The sequence below is a fragment of the Rhinopithecus roxellana genome, chromosome 22 (genome assembly GCF_007565055.1).
Source record: "Rhinopithecus roxellana isolate Shanxi Qingling chromosome 22, ASM756505v1, whole genome shotgun sequence".
In the NCBI taxonomy this organism is placed as follows: Eukaryota; Metazoa; Chordata; class Mammalia; order Primates; family Cercopithecidae; genus Rhinopithecus; species Rhinopithecus roxellana.
In genome coordinates this window covers 7,535,858-7,552,572 of record NC_044570.1, presented here as the reverse complement: position 1 = coordinate 7,552,572, position 16,715 = coordinate 7,535,858, and the positions used below count along the sequence as shown (strand labels likewise).

At 47.9% G+C, this 16,715-nt stretch overlaps 1 protein-coding gene across 1 annotated transcript in view; it reads left to right on the top strand.

The window, feature by feature from the left end:
* Window positions 1-16,715, top strand: part of DHRSX (dehydrogenase/reductase X-linked) — a 293,745-nt gene that overhangs the window by 15,075 nt on the left and 261,955 nt on the right. The window lies entirely within an intron of this gene.

Genomic DNA, 16,715 nt, shown 5'->3' with positions numbered 1-16,715 from the left:
TTTTTCTTCAACCAATCCTTCCTTCCTTCCTTCCTTCCTTCCTTCCTTCCTTCCTTCCTTCCTTCCTCCCTCCCTCCCTCCCTCCCTCCCTCCCTCCCTCCCTTCCTCCTTCTCTCCCTTCCTTCCTTCCCTCCTTCTCTCCCTTCCTTCCCTCCCTTCTCTTCCCTTCCTTCCCTCCCTTCTCTTCCCTTCCTTCTCTTCCCTTCCTTCTCTTCCCTTCCTTCTCTTCCCTTCCTTCCTTCTTTCTCTTCTCTCCCTCCCTTCCCTTCCTCCCTTCCTTCCTTCCTCCCTTCTCTCCCTTCTTGTCTCCCTTCCCTTCCCTCCCCTTCCCTTCCCTTCTCTCCCTCCCTTCCTTTCCTTCCTTCCTCCCTCCCTTCTCTCCCTCCCTCCCTTCTCTCCCTCCCTTTCCTTCCTTCCTCCTTTCTCTCCCTCCCTCCCTTCCTTCTCTCCCTTCCTTCCCTCCATCCCTCCCTACCTCGTTCCTTCCTTCCCTCTGTCCCTCCTCTTCTCCCTCTCTTCTTCCTTCCTTCCCTCCTTCTGTCCCTCCCTCCCTTTTCTCCCTCCCTCCCTTCCTCTTTCCTTTTCCTTCCATCCCTTTTTTCTTCCTTCCCTTTCAGCTTTCCTTCCTCCCTCCCTCTTTTCTTCCCTCCTAAGAAAACAGTGGCCCCCGAGAAACACAGGAAGGCCAGGATGTGCCCCTCTGCCCGGAATGTGCCCCTCTGCCCAGACTTGCCTTTCTGTGCGCTATTGGTTGACTGGCTGCCCTTAGGCATCAGTAAAATGTCGAATTTCTTTTTCTTGCACGTTTTGGGTTGAAAGGGGCTCATTTTCAGTCCTGTAACTAAGCATTTGCGTCATGATGTTCATTTCAGTGGGACATGTTTACACGTTTTTCCCATGAGAAGTAATTCTAGTCCTTGAGGAGTTCTTGTAGACACATTTCCTTCACCCCGGCATAGTTGCCGTCCGGGCCTGTGTGACGCTCCTTCCTCACGGTGGCGGGATGGTTTGGTTTGGGTTGGTTTTCACGCTTGTACAGGCCTCACTCTGAGCTGCTGGGTTTTTACCCCCCCTTTGCAGAATTGCCTGCTTCGCACTGTTTTCCTAGCAGGCGTCTGAAGGGTGAGGAAAACAGCTTGGGGAAAGTGAGGAAAAGGTTTGGGATATTTTAGTAAAGGGGCAGCCGGTGGGAAGGAGCGGGCTGGGCTGTTTTGGGGGCGCCAAAATCTCGGTGATGACCTTGATTTGCTCATGAGTGCAGAGGCGGTCCGGAGCCCGGATTCCTGGCACAGTCAGCCCCTGCTTTTGTGCCGGCGGATCCCTCCTGCGCCTTGTCTCCAATGTGCTTGGGCACAGGTCTACTGTTTGCCCCACCGTGATCTCAGGGACGCCGCCCTGTCCTCTCCGTCAAATCCTGGGGCTCACCCGAGAGTTTTATAAAATGAACTCGCCATGCCCCTGCCTGGTGAACAGAGAATGCGAACCCTCACAGGACCGTCCGCAGCAAAACAGCAGTGTGTTGCTCATGTCTTCAGACGATGAAAACAACAGAGTTTGGCTCATTTCTTCCACGTTTTCTCAAACTGCATGGATTCCTTTCTGAGCAACTTCTGGGAAGCTTTCAGTTTCAGGGCTTTGCAGCCAGGCTCCGTCCTAGCTGCGGCTGCCTGTCATTTTGTGTTGCAGTCAGAGGCAGGAGGTCCTTAGCATCCATACCCTGATGGTGTCAACTTTAAGGGGTTAGAGAGGAAATATTTTTGACTCTGTGGACCATACATTCTCTGTCTCTCAACAACTTAGTTCTTCCGTTGTGTCTAAAAGCATCCATTGCTGGGTGCGGTGGGTCACATCTCTAATCCCAGCACTTTGGGAGGCCGAGGCAGGTGGATCACCTGAGGTCAGGAGTTCAAGACCAGCCTGGCCAACATGGTGAAACCTCCTCTCTACTAAAAATACAAACATTAGCTGGGCGTGGTGGTGGGCACCTGTAATCCCAGGTACTGAGGCTGAGGTAGGAGAATTGCTTGAACCTGGAAGGCGGAGGTTTTAGTGAGCCGAGATCGTGCCACTGCACTCCAGCCTGGGCGGCAAAAGCGAGACTCTGTGTATTCCAGTCCCACTTCATGGGCGCTAAATTTTATATAAACGTTGTGTCAAGAAATATTACTGCTCTGTTGACTTCTTTTTTCCCCCAACCATTAAGAAATTCAGAAAAACAATTTATGAACGTAAACACTGTTCTTGGCAGTGGACCTTCTAAAAATAAGGGCTGGAGTTTGTTGAAACTGCTCTATTTTTTTTTTTTTTTTTGCCATTTTTTTCCTTTTTTCTCTAGGCACTAATTGGAATCCACTTATTCGTCCTGGTTTGAGAAACAGTTCAGATGGAACCTGTGGGCTCTGTGTTTCCTTAGGTAACACGTGTGAGGTTTTTGTCACTAATTCAGTCATCCCGTTAATATTATCACAAAAGAGCCAGGGGGGCATTTGTGTTTTCTCAGAATTGCTTATTAAAACAGCTGCACGGCCAGGTGTGGTGGCTCTCATGCCTGTGATCCCAGCATTTTGGGAGGCCAAGGCAGGCGGATCGCTTGAGCCCAGGAGTTTGAGACCAGCCTGGGCAACATGGCCAAACCCCATCTCTACTAAAAACACAAAAAATTAGCCAGGCATGGAGGCGCGTGTCTGTAGTCCCAGCTGGTCAGGAGGCAAAGCTAGGAGGATCCCTTGAGCCTGGGAGTTGGGGGCTGCAGTGAGCTGTGAGCGTACCACTGCACTCCAGCCTGGGCAACAAAGCAACAGATGCTGTCTCTAAAATAATAATAATAATAATAATAATAATAATAATAATTAGCCAAACATGGTGGAACACATGTGTGGTCACAGCTACTTGGGAGGCTGAGTTGGGAGGATTGCTGGAGCCCAGAAAGTCAAGGCTGCAGTGAGCTGAGATTGCACCACTGTAGTTCAGCCTGGGCAACACAGTGAGACCCTGTCTCTAAATAAATAAATTCACGATTAAGCAGAAGTTGTGCTTGCTCTGCCAGGATTTCAGCTGGGTTCTTTGTGCCCTAATTTTTGTGAGCTCATAGGTTGTGCGTTATCTTAGAAGGTTTGCATTAAAGACAGAGGGTAACACTTTTTCCCCTGTTTTGGTAGCATTGCTGAGGTGGCTTTTGGCTGACAGGTGGACCCGTGGGTGCAGATGTTTTGATGCAGAAGGAGTGATTGCCTTTTTCACACTCAGGCTCCAACTGGCTTCAATCTTATATGTTCTTACCCTAATGTGTTTGAGGTCACTGGACTCCTACTTTATTTGTGTTTAACTGGAAAGGCAGGCACTCTGAGAATGTATCAAATAGCCAGTTACTGCAGAATTTCTAGAATTTAAATCGCTTCCAAAACTGGATCCGCCTCCTGGGTTTAAGCCATTCTCCTGTCTCAACCTCTTGAGTAGCTGGGATTACAGGCGCCCGCCACCACACCCGTCTAGTTTTTGTATTTTTACTAGAGACAGGGTTTCAGCATATTGGCCTCATTGGTCTCGAACTCGACCTCAGGTGATCCACCCGCGTCAGCCTCCCAAAGTGCTAGGATGACAGGCGTGAGCCACCGCGCCCGGCCCAGTGTGGATACACCTTGGGCACATAACTGGAATCCTTTCCTTGGAAACTTGGAGCCCCTTGGGTCATGGTCATATAAACTGTGTTGAATTAAGAGGAGACACCGTTAAATATGTCACAGCTGTCCTCGAAACTGGGACTTGTGTTGCTTTCTGCCTGGAAATGCGAGTCATTTTAATAGAAAATTTATTTTTTCATTAACAAAAAATAATTGTGTACATATATACGAGGTACAACGTGATGTTTTAATCCAAGTACACATTGTGATTAAAACAAGCTAGTTACCATATTAACAATCAAGCTAACATATTAACAGTCAAGCTAATTAACATATTAACAATGAAGCTAAGTAACATATTCATATGACCCTAACTCTAACCCATATCACTTCACCTACCTTTTTTTGTGGTGAGAATATGTAAACTCTAGTTTTAGTCATTTTGAAAGATACGGTGTATTATTATTAACTATAATCAGTGTGTGCTGTGGTAGAACTTTGAATTTATTTTATCTAACTGAAAAAATTTAACTTTAAGGTAATTTATATGTTTTTGAGACAGTCTTGCCCTATCACTCAGGCTGGAGTACAGCGTCATGTTCATAGCTCTTGTCAGCCTCCAACTGGTGGCTCAGGTGAGCCTCCCACCTCAGCCTCCCAGGTAGCTGGGACTACAGGTGTGCCCCACCACACCCAGTTGATTTTTAAATATTTTGTAGAGATGGGGTCTCGCTATGTTGTCCAGGTGGGTCTTGAATTCTTGGGCTGAAGCAATCCTCCTACCTCAGCCTCCCAAGTAGCTGGGACTGCAGGTACATGCCAGTATACCCAGCTAATTTTGTTTTTTTTCCTTTTGAGATGAGGTTTCATTATGTTGCTTAGGCTTGTCTCAAACTCCTGGCCTCCAGTGATCCTCCTTCCTCAGCCTTCCATAGCATTGTGATTCCAGACATGAGCCACCGCTCCTGGCCTCCAACTGAAATTTTATGTTCTTTGACAAACATTTCAGCATTCTTCCCTGGCAGCCACAATTGTACTCTCTGCGTTTATGAGTTCAGCTTTTTTAGAGTCTACATGTGAGATGATATGGTATTTGTCTCTCTGTGCCTGGTTCATTTCACTTCACATTGTATCTTCCAGTCCCATCCATGTTGCATAAATGGCAGGATTTCCGTTTTCATAGCTGCACACTATTCCATGGTGTGTCTATGCCACATTTGCCTGATGCACTCATCTGTTGATTGACACATGGGTTGATTCCATATCTTGGAAACTGAGTAGTGCTGCAGTGCACAAGGGGTGCAGGTATCCCGTTGAGTGTCTGATTTCCTTTCCTTTGGGTACACACCCAGTGGTGGGATGTCTGGATCCTGCACACCATTCTTTTGTCTGATGTTTCGCAGGCCTATGGCTGGACCTTTGGAACATCTTCATTATGTACAAGGTGGCGGTCCCTTAGCCACATTCTTAGTGAATGTCTTCCGTGTGTACACAGTGGCAGTCCCTTGGCTGCGTGCTTAGGCAATGTCATCAGTGCGGTTCCTTGGCCACATGCTTAGGGAACGTCTTCAGTGTATACATGGTGGCGGTCCCTTGGCCACATTCTTAGGTCATGTCTTCAGTGTGTACGTGGTGGCAGTCCCTTAGCCCCATGCTTAGGGAACGTCTTCAGTGTGTACATATCTTCCGTCTATTAGCCACAAGCCTAGGGAACATCTTCAGTGTGTATAGGGTGGCGGTCCCTTGGCCACATGCCTAGGGAATGTCTTCAGTGCAGTCCCTTGCTGCATTTTTAGGGAACGTCTTCAGTGTGTACATGGTGACGGTCCCTTGGTGCATTGTTAGGGAACGTCTTCAGTGTGTACATGGCGGTGGTCCCTTAGCCACATGCTTCGGGAACGTCTTCAGTGTGTATATGGCAGTGGTCCCTTAGCCACATACTTAGGGAATGTCTTCAGTGCGTATATGGCGGTGGTCCTTTGGGCCACATGCTTAGGCAATTCCTCAGTGTGTACCTGGTGGTGGTCCCTTGGTCGCATGCTTAGGGAACGTCTTCAGTGCCGTCCCTTGACTGCATTCTTAGGGAACGTCTTCAGTGTGTATATGGCATTGGTCCCTTAGCCACATACCTTGGGAACGTCTTCAGTGTGCACACGGCAGCGGTCCCTTGGACGCGTTCTTAGGGAACATCTTTAGTGTGTACGTGGCAGAGGTCTCTTACATTCTTAGAGAATGTCTTAAGTGTGTACATGGTGGCAGTCCTTTGGCCGCATGCTTAGGGAACATCTTCAGTGCGGTCCCTTGGCCGCATGCCTAGAGAACTTTAGTGCCATCCCTTGGCAGCGTTCTTAGGGGGCGTCTTAAGTGTGTGCCTGGTGGCGGTCCCTTGCCTGCATTCTTAGGGAAGGTCTTCAGTGTGTACATGGTGGCGGTCCCTTAGCCATAGCTTAGGGAACGTCTTTAGTGTCTAGATGGCGGAGGTCCCTCAGCCACATGCTTAGGGAACGTTTTCAGTGTGTATACAGTAGCGGTCCCTTGGCCACATGCCTAGGGTACGTCTTAAGTGATGTCTTTTAGCTGCATTCTTTGGGAATGTCTTCGGTGTGTACGTGGCAGTGGTCCCTTAGTCACATACTTAGGGAACGTCTTCAGTGTTTGCACGTCAGCGGCCCTTGGCTGCCTTGTTGTTAGGGAAGGTGTTCAGTGTATACATGGCAGTGGTCCCTTAGCCACGAGCTTAGGGACCGTCCGTTAGTGTGCACAGGGCGGTGGTCCCTTCGGCCACATGCTTTGGGAATGTCTTTAGTGTGTACACGGCGGCGGTCCCTTAGGCACATGCCTAGGGAACGTCTGCCAACTCTTGGCTGCATTCTTAGGGAACGTCTTCTGTGGGTAAATAGAGGCGGTCCCTTAGCCACATACTTAGGGAACGTCTTCAGTGTGTGCATGGTGTCAGTCCCTTAGCCACATACTTAGGGAACATCTTCAGTGTGTACACGGCAGCGTTCCCTTGGCCGCATTCTTAGGGAACGTCTTCAGTGTGTACACGGCAGCGTTCCCTTGGCCGCATTCTTAGGGAACGTCTTCAGTGTGTACACAGCGATGGTCCCTTGGACACATGCTTTGGGAACGTCTTCAGTGCATACAAAGTGGCGGTCCCTTTGCCCCATTCTTAGAAAACGTCTTCACTTCTTACACGGTGGTGATCCCTTGGCCACATTCTTCTGAGTGTCTGCGTCTGTGTCCTTTCCACCCTGTAAGCTGCTTTTGTTTCTTCATTGGGTGTCTGTGACTCTCATGTGGAATCCCTTTCCTTTGTCACTGCCCATCCCAGGCACAGTGAGAGACGCAACCAGCCTGCTCCTCTCTGCACGTGGCCATCTCAGACATTCTTCCGCCACCGTCCTGACCACATTCATTCCTTCTCCTGGCCGGTCCACATCCTTCTTCCCCTACACCCTTGCTACCAAGAAATGGTCTGAATCACAGCACAGGCTTCATTTTCTTTCTGGAATTGCAGTTCCCCAGCCCCACCCAGAGCAGAGATTCAGTCCGATTTCTGGAGATGCCCCCATCCCATCAGAGATGTCTCGTGTGCTTCTTTATATTCGTTTAGACTTGGGAGGGTGACAGGAGAGAAAGCTTAGAAGGTGGTCTGTGCATTTCCAGGGCCCAGGGTGGAAGGGGCTTCCATCCCTGGCTGCCTTTGTGCCCGTTTCATTCTTATTTTTTTTATTTTTTTATCATTTTTTTTTAATTTTTATTTTTTGAGACGGAATCTCGCTCTGTCGCCCAGGCTGGAGTGCAGTGGTGCCATCTCGGCTCACTGCAAGCTCCGTCTCCGGGGTTCACGCCATTTTCCTGCCTCAGCCTCCCGAGTCGCTGGGACTACAGGCGCCCGGCACCACGCCTGGCTAATTTTTTGTATTTTTAGTAGAGACGGGGTTTCACCGTGTTAGCCAGGATGATCTGGATCTCCTAACCTCGTGATCCGCCCGTCTCGGCCTCCCAAAGTACTGGGATTACGGGCGTGAGCCACCGCGCCTGGCCTGTTTTTTTTTTGAGTCGGAGTCTTGCTGTGTCGCCCAGGCTGGAGTGCAGTGGTGTGATCTCAGCTCATCAGCTCACTGCAACCCCAGGCCTCCCGGGTTCAAGTGATTCGCCTGCCACAGACTCCCAAGTAGGGAGCTGCTAAAATAAAATACTTTCGGTTTGGTAATTTATAAACTACAGACATTTATCACTCAAAGTTTTGAAGGGCGGAGGTTCAAGATCATGGCAGAATCAGTGTCTGGTGGGGACCCACCTCCTGGTTCATAGACCACGCATTTTCTCTGCGTGCTCACATGGTGGAAGGGCGAGGGAACTCTCTGGGGCCCCTTTCATAAGGACACTGAGCCCATTCATGAGGCTGGATCCCCATGACCTCATCACCTCCCAAGTCTCCCACCTCCTGACACCATCATCTTAGGCGTGAGGATTTCAATGCAGGAATTTTGGGGAGGAACACAAAGTTTCAGACTGTAGCGAATACCATTCTTTTAAAAAACACAGTGATAGTTAAGTTTTTTTTTTTTTTTTTTGTTAGACAAATTTTCCAAGAAGGAGGAGGTAAACCCTCCTAGTTTTGAAGGTGAATGTTAGTGCTGTAAAATACATGTGGGACTTGGGCTTCTATAAAATTCCTGGTCATGGCAAAATGTAGGTGGTTCACAGTACCTGGGAAAGCCCACCTTTCCTTTCTCTAACATGTAACTTTTGTGAGAATTGCCTAAAAGTTGTTTATAGTCAGCCCTTTTCAGTCCTGTGTCCAACCCAGCATATCCAATACTGGCTAATATTCCTTTTTTTTTGAGATGGTGTTTTGCTCTTGTTACCCTGGCTGGTGGGCAGTGGCATGATCCTGGCTCGCTGCAACCTCCACCTCCTGGGTTCAAGCGATTCTCCCGTCTCAGCCTCCCGAGTAGCTGGGATTACCAAATTCTATATAAATGTTGTGTCGAGAAATATTATTGCTCTTTTGACTTTTTTTTCCTAACCAAAGAGAAATTTAGAAACAACATTTATGAACGTAAAGACTGTTCTTTGACAAGAGGGCCATCCGAAAAGAAGGGCTGGAGTTCGTTGAAACTGCTCTAATTTTTTTTTTTTTTTTTTTGTTTGCTACGTTTTTCCTTTTTCCTTGAGGCACTAATTGGAATCCACTTATTCATCTTGGGTGGAGAAACAGTTCAGATCTAACAGTGTGGGCTCTGTGTTTCCTTAGGTAACACGTATGAGGTTTTTGTCCGTGTAATTCAGTCATCTGTGTTAATATTACCACAAAAGATCAGGGCGGCATTTGCTTCTTCTCAGAATTGCTTATTAAAACAGCTGTATGGCCAGATGTGGTGGCTCACGCCTGTAATCCTAACACTTTTGGAGGGTGAGGCAGGCAGATTGCTTGGGCCCAGGAGTTTGAGACCACCCTGGGCAACGTGGCCAAACCCTGTCTCTACTAAAAATACAAAAAATTAGCTCGTGCCTGTAGTCCCAGCTACTCAGGAGGCGGAGGCGGGAGGATCACTTGAGCGTGGGAGTTGGAGGCTGCAGTGAGCTGTGATCGCAGCCTGGACAACCGAGCGAGAGATGCTGTGTCTAAAAAAAAAAAAAGAAAAATTAGCTAAACATAGTGGCATGTGTGTGTGGTCACTGCTACTTGGGAGGCTGCAGAGGGAGGATTGCTTGAGCCCACAAAGTCGAGGCTGCAGTGAGTTGAGATTGCAGAGTGAGAGAGACCCTGTGTCTAAATAAATAAATTCATAATTAAGCAGAAGTTGTGCTTGTTCTGCCAGGATTTCAGTTGGGTTCTTTGTGCCCTAATTTATCTGAGCTCGTAGGTTGTGCATTATCTTCGTAAGGCTTGCATTAAAGAAAGAGGGTAGCCTTTCTTTTCCCTGTTTTGGTACCATTGCTGAGGTGGCTTTTGGCTGAAGGTGGACTTGTGGGTGCAGATGTTTTGATGCAGAAGGAGCAATTGCCTTTTTCACACTCAGGTTCCAACTGGCTTTATCTTGTGCATTCTTACCCTGGGGTATTGGAGGTCCCTAGACTCCTATTTTATTTGTGTTTAATTGAAAAGGCAGGAACTCTGAGAATGTGTCAAATAGCCAGTTACTGCAGGATTTCTAGCATTCAAATCGCTTCCAAAACTGGATCCACAAGCTAAGAATTATGTTTAGGGTTGTAAAGGTGTTGATTTGCTTCTTACATTTCTAAATTCTTGGGGAGAAAAACTCCAAAGAATAATAAAGTTTCATGATACAAAAATGGCATGAGGCCAGACACAGTGGCTCACTCTGGTCATCCCAGCACTTCGGGCAGTCCAGGCGGGAGGATCACTTGAGGCCAAGAGTTTGAGATCAGCCTGGGCAACAGCGGGATCCTGTGCCTACAAAAAAAAAAAAAAAAAAAAAAAAAAAAAAAAATGTAGGCTGGGTGCGGTGGCTCATGCTTGTTATCCCAGCAGTTTGGGAGGCTGAGTCAGTAGGATCACTTGAGCTCAGGGCTTTGAGAGCAGCCAGGTCAACATAGTGAGACCTTGTCTCTGGTGATAATAAAACAATTAGCTGGATATAAGGTGTGCCTTTGTAGTCTCAGTTACACAGGAGGCTGAGGTGGGAGGATCACTTGAGTTGGGGAGTTGGAGGCTGCTGCAGTGAAACATGATTGCACCACTGCACTCCAGCCTGTGCAACAAAGAGATGCTGTTTCTGAAAAAAAAGCCAGACATGGTGACACACGTGCATGTTTACAGCTACTTGGGAGGCTGAGGCTAAAGGATCACTTGAGCCCAAGGAGGTTGAGGCTGCAGTGAGCTAGGATCATGCCACTGCACTCCAGGTTGGTCAGTCGCCTGGGCGAGACCCTGTCTCAACCAAAATAAATTTGAAAAGATAGAAAATTTCACTATGAAAACTAGTGTCTCCAAGAACATTCCATTTCTTCCAGCTGGACTCTTTTTGGAGTTCTGTGGGGAGCCGGCTCAGTGCAGTTTGCATGCACTCGGGAGGATGAGCCCTGCCATAGTGTCTGTTAGGGGACATTATGATCTCACCAACCCTCCTGAGCAGGCCTGGCCCTCCGAGTAATAACTGGGAACACTCGCCGCTTTGTGAGACGACCTCGGGTGCTCTTTGGAAGGTCATCTCTTCGAAGGTCATCTCTTCTGGTCCAGGGTGCAGTGTGGATACATCTTTTTTTTTTTTTTTTTTGAGATGGACTTTCACTCTTGTTGCGCAGATTGTGTTTTTGAGAAGGAATATTGCTCTTGCTGCCCAGGCTGGAGTGAGTGCAATGGCGCGATCTCGGCTCACTGCAACCTCCACCTCCTGGGTTCAAGCCATTCTCCTGTCTCAGCTTCCTGAGTAGCTGGGGTTACAGGTGTCCACCACCACACCCGGCTAATTTTTGTATTTTTAGTAGAGGCGGGGTTTCAGCATATTGGTCAGGCCGGTCTGGAACTCCTGACCTCAGGTGATCCACCCGCATCAGCCTCTCAAAGTGCTGGGATGACAGGCGTGAGCCACCGTGTCCGGCCCAGTGTGGATACACCTTGGGCACATAACTGGAATCCTTTCCTTGGAAACTTGGAGCCCCTTGGATCACATGGTCATCTAAACTGTGCTGAATTAAGAGGAGGCACCGTCAAATATGTCACAGCTGTCCTCAAAACTGGGACTTGTTTTGTTTTCTGCCTGGAATTGTGAGTTATTTTTATAGAAAACTAATTTTTTCGTTAACAAAAAATAATTGTGTACATATATATGAGATACAATGTGATGTTTTAATCCATGTACACATTGTGCAGTGATTAAACCAGGCAGTTACCATATTAGCAAGCAAGCTAATTAACATATTAATCAAGCTAATTAACATATTAACAATCTAGCTAATTAACATATTAACAATGAAGCTAAGTAACATATTCATATAACCCTAACTCTAACCCATATCACCTCACCTACTTTTTTCTGTGGTGAGAATATGTAAAAATCTACTTTTAGTCATTTTGAAAGATGGCAGTGTATTATTATTAACTATAATCAGTGTGTGCTGTGGTAGAACTTTGAATTTATTTCTTTTATCTAACTGAAAAAATTTAATTTTCATGTAATTTATATGTTTTTGAGATAGTCTCACCCGGGCTGGAGTGCAGCATCACATTCGTAGCTCACGACAGCCTCCAACTCCTGGCTCAGGTGAGCCTCTGACCCCAGCCTCCCAGGTAGCTGGGACTACAGGTGCACCCCACCACACTCGGTTGATTTTTTTTTTTTTTTTTTTGAGATGGAGTCTCGCTCTGTTGCCCAGGCTGGAGTGCAGTGGCCGGATCTCAGCTCACTGCAAGCTCTGCCTCCCGGGTTTACTCCATTCTCCTGCCTCAGCCTCCCGAGTAGCTGGGACTACAGGCGCCCGCCACCTCGCTCGGCTAGTTTTTTGTATTTTTTTTAGTAGAGATGGGGTTTCACTGTGTTAGCCAGGATGGTCTCGATCTCCTGACCTCGTGATCCACCCATCTCGGCCTCCCAAAGTGCTGGGATTACAGGCTTGAGCCACCGTACCCGGCCCACTCGGTTGATTTTTAAATTTTTTTGTAGAGATGGGGTCTCGCTTTGTTGTCCAGGCGGGTCTTGAATTCCTGGGCTGAAGTGATCCTCCTACCTCAGCCGCCCAAGTAACCGGGACTACAGGTGCATGCCAGTATACCCAACCAATTTTTTCCTTTTTTCTTTTCTTTCTTTCTTTCTTTCTTTTTTTTTTTTTTTAGAGATGGGGTTTCATTATGTTGCCCAGGCTTGTCTCAAACTCCTGGCCTCCAGTGATGCTCCTTCCTCAGCCTTCCATAGCATTGTGATTCCAGACATGAGCTACCGCTCGTGGCCTCCAACTGAAATTTTATGTTCTTTGACAAACATTTCAGCATTCTTCCCTGGCAACCAACATTGTACTCTCTGCGTTTATGCGTTCAGCTTTTTTAAATTCTACATATGAGATGATGCGGAATTTGTCTCTCTGTGCCTGGTTCATTTCACTTCACATTGTATCTTCCATTCCCATCCATGTTGCTGCAAATGGCAGGATTTCCTTTTTCAGGGCTGCAACTATTCCAGTGTATCTAATGCCACCTTTGCTTGATGTGGCACATGCTTAGTGACCGTTTTTAGTGTGCACATAGAGGCGGTCCCTTGGGCCACATGCTTAGGGAACTAAGTGTGTACATGGTGGCAGTCCCTTGGCCACATTCTTATGGAGCATCTTCAATGTATACATGACGGCGGTCCCTTAGCCACATTCTTAGGGAATGTCTTCAGTGTGTATATGGCAGGGTTCCCTTAGCTATATGCTTAGTGAACATGTTCAGTGAGTCCACAGTGGCAGTCCCTTCTCTGCATTCTTAGGGAATATCCTCAGTGTGTACATGGTGGTAGTGCTTTGGCGGCATTATTAGGGAACATCTTCAGTGTGGTCCCTTGGCCACATGCCTAGGCAACATCTTTAGTGCTGTCCCTTGGCAGCCTTCTTAGGGAGCATCTTCAGTGTGTACCTGGTGGTGGTCCCTTGGCTGCATTCTTACCGAACGTCTTCGATGTGTACATGGTGGCGGTCCCTTAGCCATATGCGTAGGGAATGTCTTTAGTGTGTACATGGTAGCGGTCCCTTAGCCATATTCTTAGGGAACATCTTCATTGTGTATATAGTGGTGGTCCCTTGGCCACATGGCTGGGGAAGGTCTTCAGTGCTGTCTTTTAGCTGCATTCTTAGGGAACGTCTTCAGTGTGTACATGGCAGCGTTCCCTTAGCCACATACTTAGGGAACATCTTCAGGTGTGCACACGTCCGAGGTCCTTGGCTGCATTGTTAGGGAACGTGTTCAGTGTATACATGTCAGTGGTCCCTTAGTCATGAGCTTAGGGATCATCTTCAGTGTGCACAGGGCGGTGGCCCTTTGGGCCACATGATTAAGTGTGTACACAGTGGCGGTCCCTTAGCCACATGCCTAGGGAACGTCTGCCATCTCTTGGCTGCATTCTTAGGAAACAGCTTCAGTGCGTAAATGGCGGTGGTCCCTTAGCCACATACTTACGGAAAGTCTTCAGTGTGTACATGATGGCAGTGCCTTAGTCATATACTTAGGGAATGTCTTCAGGGTGCACACGGCAGCGTTCCCTTGGCCGCATTCTTAGGGAACGTCTTCAGTGTGTACAGGTGGCGGTCCTTTAGTTACATTCTCAGCGAATGTCTTCAGTGTGTACACTGCGATGGTCCCTTGGCCACATGCTTTGGGAACGTCTTCAGTGCATACAAAGTGGCGGTCCCTTGGCCCCATTCTTAGAAAACGTCTTCACTTCGTACACGGTGGTGATCCCTTGGCCACATTCTTCTGAGGGTCTGTGTCTGTGTCCTTTCCACCCTGTAAGCTGCTTTTGTTTCTCCATTGGGTGTCTCTGATTCTCATGTAGAATCCATTTCCTCCGTCACCGCCCATCCCAGGCACAGTGAGAGATACAGCCAACCTGCTCCTCTCTGCACGTGGCCATCTCAGACATTCTCCCGCCACCATCCTGACCACATTCTTTCCTTCTCCTGCCCACTCCACATCCTTCTTTCACTACACCCTTGCCACCAAGAAATGCTCTGAATCACAGCACAGGCTTCATTTGCTTTCTGGAATTGTAGCTTCCTAGCCCCACCGAGATCAGAGATTCTTGGGATCCTGAATCTTAGAATTTCTGGAGATGCCTACACCCCATCAGAGACTTCTAGTGTGCTTCTTTATATTCGTTTAGACTTGGGAGGATGACAGGAGAGAAAGCTTAGAAGGTGGTCTGTGCATTTCCAGGGCCCAGGGTAAAAGGGGCTTGCTTCTCCGGCTGCCTGTGTGTACTTTTTTGTTGTTGTTGTTGTTGAGGTCTGTCACCCAAGCTGGAGTGCAATGGTGTGATCTCGGCTTACTGCAACCTCAGCTTTCCGGATTCAAGTGATTCTCCTGCCTCGGCCTTTCAAGTAGCTGGGATTACAGACGCGTGCAACCAAGCCCAGCTAATTTTTGTATTTTTAGTAGTGACGGGATTTCACCTTGTTGGCCGGGCTGGTTTCGAGCTCCTGACCTCAGGTGATCCATCTGCCTCAGCCTCCCAACGTGCTGGGATGACAGGTGTGAGCCACCACACCCGGCTGCACCTTTCATTCTTGATCCACCTGGTTTCAAACTTGCAGATAAAAAGTTTCCACCCATGACAAATGAGTCTTCCATCTTCCATGTGGTCTGGACTTTGTCCCTGTTATCATATTCCTGTCTCTTGTTCTGGTTTTTGGCGTCCCGCACCTTGTCCCTGTCTCTTGTTTCTGGGGTCACTACTGTGGCGAGCTGACTGTGCGGCGTTCCTGAGGCTGCTGAGACGACTGTTGGCACCTTGATCACAGCTGTGAAGAAACTGGCTAGAGCTAGGTGCCGTGGAGCTTTGCAGTGGATGCTAAGTCGTGGTACCCATTCTTTGATCAGTGATGGCGCCAGGTGTCCTATTGGGTCTCAGGGATTTGTGGAAGCACAGAGCAGGCATGCACCTTCTACACTGAAAGGAATCCTTCTGTCACTTAAGTTGGCATCGTGAAGTCCTGCCTTTGAAAATCCCTGATTCCGTAAGACACTCCCTAACGTTTTAAAGGACTTAAAAAAATTTAGTAAAATGTTCCCAATAGCAGCATGTAGTGTTTTTTTGTGTGTGTGTGTTTGTGTGTATGTGTTTTGAGACGACGTTTTGTTCTTATCTCCAAGGCTGCAGTGCAATGGCACAATCTCGGCTCACTGCAATCTCCATCAACCTCCGTCTCCCAGGTTCAAGGGATTCTCCCACCTCAGCCTGTCAGGTAGCTGGGATTATAGGCGTGCGCCCCCACACCCGACTAATTTTGTCTTTTTAGTAGTGACGGGGTTTCACCGTGTTGGTCAGGGTTGGCTCAAGCTCCTGGCCTCAAGTGATCCACCCGCCTGGGCCTCCCAAAGTGCTGGGATTATGAATCACTGCTCCCGGCCTGCTTTTTATACTTTCATTTCAGGTTCAGGGGCACGTGCGCAGGTTCGTTACGTGGCTGAATTGCATGTCCTGGGGGTCTAGTGTCCAGATTATTTTATCATCCAGGTAATAAGCCCTACTACAACCTGATAGGTAATTGTTGGATTCTCACACTTCTCCCACCCTCCACCCTCCACCAGGGCCCGGCGTCTGTTCTCTTCTTTATATCCATGAGTACCCAATGTTTAGCTGCCACTTATAAGTGATAACAAGTCGTATTTTTTTTTTTTTTTTTTCTGTTGCTGTGTGAGTTTGCTAAGGATAATGGCCTCCACCTCCATGCATGTTCCTGCAAAGGACGTCATCCCAATTTTTCTTTTTTTGATTTGGAGTTTCCTTCTTGTCGCCCAGGCTGGAGTGCAGTGGTGTGATCTTGGCTCACCGCCACCTCTGCCTCCTCAGTTCAAGTGATTCTCCTGCCTGAGGCTCCCGAGTAGCTGGGATTACAGGCATGAGCCACCACCCTGGCTAATTTTGTATTTTAGTAGAGACAGTGTTTCTCCATGTTGGCCAGGCTGGTCTTGAACTCCTGACCTCAGGTAATCTGCCCGCCTCGGCCTCCCAAAGTGCTGAGATTCCAGGTGTGAGCCACCACACCAAACCAATGCCATTCTTTCTCGTGGGTGCGTGGTATTCCACAGTGTGTATGCTCCACCCTTTCTTTATCCAGTCTACATGGCGTCGTGTTGAGGAATGGATGAAACAATGTGCATGAAAGCAGTGAATGTTTTCTATTGGAACAGTGTTTGCTTTTCTGGGAAACTGTGGAGTCATTGCAATTGCAATTTCCTGGTAGATTTGATGAGGTAAGAGCATTGGGAATTTTTGGGTGCCTGATGCACTGTGGGAGTTTTTTTTTTCCACGGTGTAGAGATCTCAACATGAATGTGTCTCTTTCCTTTTCTGTTTTTTTTTTTTTTTTTTTTTTTTCTCAGATGGAGTTTTGCTCTTTTTGCCCAGGCTGGAGTGCAATGGGAAT